General features: G+C 43.7%; 1 non-coding gene across 1 annotated transcript; it reads left to right on the top strand.

Moving 5' to 3' along the window:
- Positions 1 to 1,417: 1,417 nt before the first annotated feature.
- LOC121284506 lies at positions 1,418 to 1,550 on the top strand. Its single transcript, XR_005944489.1, has one exon. It is a non-coding gene; the product is annotated as a U11 spliceosomal RNA (small nuclear RNA).
- Positions 1,551 to 6,127: the final 4,577 nt, after the last annotated feature.

Below are 6,127 nucleotides of genomic sequence, written 5' to 3'. Positions count from 1 at the left end.
ACCTATAACAACTTCCAATTCTGTAGGGCAACATAGTTTTAACCATAAAATGGTGCCACTCTCCTTCAAATGAGCCAAGTATGGGCACTGGTCTCAATTACCATTTGACGTTGGCTTCTCTATCCGAGTAAATTGTGTGTACTGCTGAGTAAGCTGGTAAGTAAATTCAGCAAGTGAGATGTTTCAACGGAGAGTGCTGCAAGAGAGGGAAGATCAACAGAGACTCCCAAATGCACCTTAGGTCACCCAATGTAGATTAGCATTAATAATGTCCATGGAGATATCTAGAGGTACTCACCCTTGTAGTTCATGCCACAGGGAGCAAAAGGAAATGTAAGAAATATAAACCTTTATAAGGTTTTAGTTCCTCAAGGAGCACTGAATAATATTGCCCTGTACGTGTCTCCAACTTCCATCTTAAAATATTCAGCATGACAATTCCACACAATATTAATCCTGGGATAGGGAGATAATGTTCATGAAACTGCAAACAGAATTCAGTACTCAAAGGGTTAATAAAGCATTTCTGTATCGAATGGTGAGGCAACTGTACAGGCCATTAAGCCACTGAAGAAAATCAACCTTTGTTTTTATCATTTCTGTTTAAGAATTATTAACTTTATCCATGCACTTTATAAGTGTTTTAGTGAAATGTATTTACAACAAATAAAACTATTTTATGAGTAGAGATTGTACCCAGTATGTCTTTGTTTTCTTATCACAAAAATGGCTGATTCAAAAGCGTTTCCAGTCAGAAAATGGCTTAATTCCCTCAAAATTATTTTCAGAGCAACTGTGGAATTCTGGTCACTAAATAATTGAAGAGATCTTATTGTCCTTGAGACAGAACAGAGCTACCGGCATCATCAGGACTTTTTCGACATCATATGAAGGATTGACGATATGGATCCAGACAAACAGTTCACTACTGAGGATTGCTTGGCTAGGAATAAGGAGGGGAGTCAAGTGGAACCTTTTGTTATAATAAAAGAAAAATAAAGTACTTGCGGTGGGATCAAACAAGTTATAGACAAGGTAGGTTAGATCAGGTAGAAGGAAAATTAAAAAAGAGAGACTTTAGTCAGGAATTTGCTTGGAGGTGCTCCTGTCTACTGTTGTATGGTCAAGTGGGAACAGCTCCTAAGAGGTTTGCAGACATGACTTTGTGTTCCTTCAAGTTATTTCACTTTGCAGAAGGAATTTTACAGCCCCCTCCCCACTGATGTATTTGCAGGCAGTGATGGCGGGGAGCAAGTAAAATAAAATGAGTGGCTAGCCCACCGCCTTCTTGCCCATTGCCCCACCACCCCCCAACCCCCACACCCTCCAGCCCCGAGTTGTTCCCCATAATACGGTGGGCAGGTAAAGCATCAACCAGCCAGCACACCAGTGGCCTATTGAGGCCCTTAACTGGCCAATTAAGGGCTTGTTTCCAATAACACATGGACAAGGTGCTTGCGCTTTATCCGTGCGGATTCGATAGCAAGAGATTTCAGAAGCACCATTTTTGTTTCTTGGAGCTGCTGGTGATCTTTTGTCTCGGCGCTCCAAAAAGAAAAATAGCACATGATAGGACGCCCTTAGGAACTTGTGACCACAGGAATTCAATGCGGTTTTACATTGGTGAGGTCATTGGCCGAAGAAGCCTGATTGGATACAACATCTGAACTCTGAATCTGGACCTGCATTCCATTGTAAATGAATGAATAATATTTTAAGTTAAATAAAGCCATTATTAGGACTTAAAAAAAAATACATGCAGCTGGGGAAGGCAGAATGAAGGAACCCAGCCCATTCTTTCAACAACTCAAGTTAAAATGGGAAGGGAGGGGAGGCACCTCCTTTGGGAATGCCCTCCCCAAGATGGTTACCCCCCCCCCCCCCCCCCCACCCCACCCCCCCCCCCCACCCCCCACCAACCCCACCCCCATTTTGTGTGTCCTGCACCTTTGGCCTCCAGAACCCAGCCCTTGACTCCCTCCCCACCTCCCTAGGGTCCCTGATGCCTGCCCAACTCAAAAACCCCAGGCTCACATCTTCGCCGGGCATCCATGTTCCTTCTCCTCAGGATTCCCTTGTAGTTCCAGCAGTGGCCACTAATATGCCCTGGCACTGCTGGAACTACTCAGCTGCTGACCAATTAGATTAACTGGCAGCTCTCAAGAGCGGGACTTCCTATCGCTGAGAGGAGGGCGGAAGTCCCACAGTCACCTTGCTAGATCTTCCCCCCAGTGTTGCGGGGCAACCTTTTTTAAAACTGATCAGGTCAAGACTGATCTTTCTACTGGAGGGGTTGAGCAATATATTCTCCCCCATTAACATTCACCCCTCCATCTCCATCTGTGGTTTTGTGACCCTCAGGGCTCAATGATAGCCAGGCCCCTTTCATATCATCAGCACAGCGACCTCAATATTGATCACAATAGATGGAAAAGTGTTAGGATTAAAATGTGAAATCTATGTAACCTGTCTCCTTACTACAAGGTACAGCAGTGGATATTGGGTCAAGTGTGGCACTGTGGTGAGGTGGGACACTTCATTTAGATTGGACTTCTACAGAGCATCTGGGAGGCCAATTTGCAACTAATTGGAGTCGCACGGGTTTCCTGAGCGTTGGCAAACTTGATAATGAAACAGAGGCAGGAGCTGTCCAGGTAAGTAGCTGTATCAGTATTCCTGTAGAATGGTTACAGCATTGAAAGAGGTCATTCAGTCCATCAAGCCCACACCAGATCTCTGCAAGAACAATTCAGCTTGGCTCAGTCCCTCACCCTTTTCTTTTAACCATGCACACTATTTAACTTCCTGCTTGGCCTCCAAAACCCATCCACACCATCCTTCTCAATCTGTCCCTAGGCTCTCTGATCCTTCCCCATCCAAAACCCTGAACTTACCTCTCTCTCTGTTGGCCATGTCCTCTTCCCTCACCATCCTGGGGCCTTCTTGCAGCCCCAGCAGCAGCCACAACCAAGCTCTGGCGCCATTGGGACGGCTAGAGCTGCCGCCCAATCAGATTGACCAGCAGCTCCCAAGGGCGGGACTTCTGCCCACTGAGGGGTGGAAGTCCGGCCTTCAACTTCTTTAGGCCGTCAGTCAGGGTGTTACTGTGGCGCTGCCTATTTTGAAGAAGGTCAGTTCAGAACTGACTTTCCTTCTCGGGGTGCATGGGCAGGGGTGGTGAGCAGTATGCAGCTCCCCCCCCACAACTAGCCCACATCTTGGGGGAGGGGTGCCCCCGAATGCAAACAGGGCATTTATGTAAATTGCAAATAGTTGAGGCTCCAGCACTGATCCCTGCAGCACTCCACTAATTAAGTCTTGCCAACCCAAAAATAACTGATTTAACCACACTCTCATTCCTGTTGCCAATTCTCTATCCATGCTAATTTGTTACCCCTAACATGTAACCTTTAATGTGGCACCTTATCAAATGCCTTTTGGAAATCCAAGTACACCACATCTACAGGTTCCCCTTTATCCACCTTGCTTGCTACTTCCTCAAAGAGCTCTAATAAATTAGTTAAATATGATTTCCTATTCACAAAACCATGTTGATTCTGCCTGATTGCATTTAAATTTACTAATAAGTGGATTGCTATAACCTCCTTAATAATGGATTCTAGCATTTTCCCCATGACAGATGTTAGGCTAACTGGCCTGTAATTTCTGCTTTCTGTCTCCCTCCTCTCTTGAATGGAGGAGTTATATTTGTTATTTTCCAATCTGATGGGACCTTTCCAGAATCTAGGGAATTTTGGAAAACTACAACCAATGCATCTATTATCTCAATAACCAGTTCCTTTGAGACCCAAGCATGCAGACCATCATGTCTTGGGGACTTGTCAGTCTTTAACCCTAATAGTTTTCTCAGTACCCTTTTCTTGGTGATAATAATTGTTTTAAGTGCTTATCTCCCTTTTACTTCTTGATTTATAATTATTTCTGGGATGTTATTTGTGTCTCCTGCAGTGAAGACAGATGTAAAATATCTAGTCAACATTTCCTTATTTCCCATTATTAATTCCCCAGATTCATTCTCTAGAGGACCAACACTCACTGTATCCTACACTCTGGTTGGCTCTACAACATGCTGCTCTAATTGTCCTGAAAACACTCTATGAACTTACCTTCCAGGCTACTTGTGCTAATCTGATTCATCCAGTCTAAATGTCAATTAAAATCACCCATGATTATTGAAGTACCTTTCCTATAAGCCCTCATTATCTCTTCCTGTCTACCTAAAAGTACAGTGTGGCTACTGATAGGGACATATAAACTGCTCCCACAGGCAATTTACCTTTGCTAGTTCTTATCTCTACCCAAACTGATCCCACATCTTGATATTTAGAACCAAGATAAACCCTCACTGGTTGCACTAATATCATCCTTAATTAACAGTGTAGGAACATTTAGGAGACAGTGAACATTCTATTGTACGTTTTAGGATGATAGAAAAGGAGGATAGGCAATCCATTGTAAGAATAATTAACTGAACGAGGGCCGACTTTGATTGGGCAAGAATGGAGCTGGTCCAGATAGACAGGAACAAAAGATTGGCAGGAAAAACTAGCTGAACAATGGGCTACCTTCAAAAAAGAATTAATTTGGGCACAGTCAAGGTATATTTCATTGAAAGGGAAAGGCAGGGCAAACAAATCCAGAGCTCTCTGGATGAAAAAATTAAGATAAAGAAGGAAAAATGCACTTATGACTGATGTCAGGTAGAAAATACAATTGAGAACCAAGAGGAGTACAGAAGGTACAGAGGGGAGGTGAAAAAGCATATTAGAGAAGTGAAGAGGGATTATGAGAAAAGACTGGCAGCCAACATAAAGGGGAATCCCAATGTCTTCTATAGACATATAAATAGTAAAAGGATGGTAAAAGGAGGAGTAGGGCTGATTGGAGACCTAAAAGTGAATCTACATATGGACAAAGGCTGAGGGTATTAACTGAATACTTTGCATCTGTCTTTACCAAGGAGGTAGATGCTACCCAGGTCATGGTGACAGACAAGGAAACCCTGTTACTAGAAGAGTTGAAAATTGATAAGCAGGAATAGTTAGAAAAACTGTCAGTGCTTAAAGTTGACAAGGCAATGGGACCAGATGAGATGCATCCAAGGATACTGAAGGAAGTGAGAGTAGAAATTGTAGGGGTACTGGCCATAATCTTTCAGTCTTCCCCAGACTCAGGGGAGGTGTCAGAGGACTGGAGAATTGCAAACATTACACCTTTGTTCAAGAAAGATTGTAAGGATAAGCCCAGCAAATACAGACCAGTCAGTTTAACTTCAGTGATAGGCAAGATTCTAAAAACAATTATTCAGGATAGAATTAGTAGTCACATGGAAAAATATGGGTTGGTAAGGAAGAGCCAACATGGATTTCTAAAGGGGAAATCATGTTTAACCAACTTGCTAGAGTTTTTTGAAAAGATAACAGAAAAGGTCACAGAATCACAGAATCACACAGTGCAGAAGAGGCCCTTTGGCCCATCGAGTCTTAACCAATACGTAAGAAACACCTTACCTGCCTACCTAATCCTATTTACCAGCATTTGGCCCATAGCCTTGAATGTTATGATGTGCCAAGTGCTCATCCAGGTACTTTTTAAAGGATGTGAGGCAACCCGCCTCCACCACCCTCCCAGGCAGCACATTCCAGACCATCGCCACCCTCTGGGTAAAAAGGTTTTTCCTCACATCCCCCCTAAACCTCCTGCCCCTCACCTTGAACTTATGTTCCCTTGTGACTGACCCTTCAACTAAGGGGAACAGCTGTTCCCTATCCACCCTGTCAATGCCCCTCATAATCTTGTACACCTCGATTAGGTCGCCCCTCAGTCTTCGCTGCTCCAATGAAAACAACCCAAGCCTATCCAACCTCTCTTCATAACTTAAATGTTTCATCCCAGGCAACATCCTGGTGAATCTCCTCTGCACCCCTTCCAGTGCAATCACATCCTTCCTATAATGTGGTGACCAGAACTGCACACAGTACTCTAACTGTGGCCTCACCAAGGTTCTAAACAAATCCAACATGACCTCCCTACTTTTGTAATCTATGTCTTGATTGATAAAGGCAAGTGTCAATGAGGGTAATGCTGTTGATGTGGTGTATATGGA

Source organism: Carcharodon carcharias, chromosome 11 (genome assembly GCF_017639515.1).
Source record: "Carcharodon carcharias isolate sCarCar2 chromosome 11, sCarCar2.pri, whole genome shotgun sequence".
Lineage (NCBI taxonomy): Eukaryota > Metazoa > Chordata > Chondrichthyes > Lamniformes > Lamnidae > Carcharodon > Carcharodon carcharias.
This window is presented reverse-complemented; position numbering and strand designations above follow the sequence as displayed.